This window comes from Cynara cardunculus (assembly GCF_001531365.2).
Source record: "Cynara cardunculus var. scolymus isolate 2C chromosome LG 4, CcrdV1, whole genome shotgun sequence".
NCBI classification, from domain to species: Eukaryota; Viridiplantae; Streptophyta; class Magnoliopsida; order Asterales; family Asteraceae; genus Cynara; species Cynara cardunculus.
Window position 1 is genome coordinate 8,722,597 of NC_037531.1, and position 207 is coordinate 8,722,803.

Sequence of the window (207 nt, forward strand, 5' to 3'; positions counted from 1 at the left end):
TGATATAATTTTTTTCAAATTTTTATGATATCTTCAAATTTATATTTTATTCAAAAATAAAATCATTATTGTTTTCTTTAAAACGCATAAAATCTTATTATAACATCGATAGAGACAAAGAATAAAATGGAACATTAAAATCAAGATGTGTCTCGCTGCATTGCGCGAGTACTCTTCTAGTATATTTTAAAATATTTAAAAAATTAC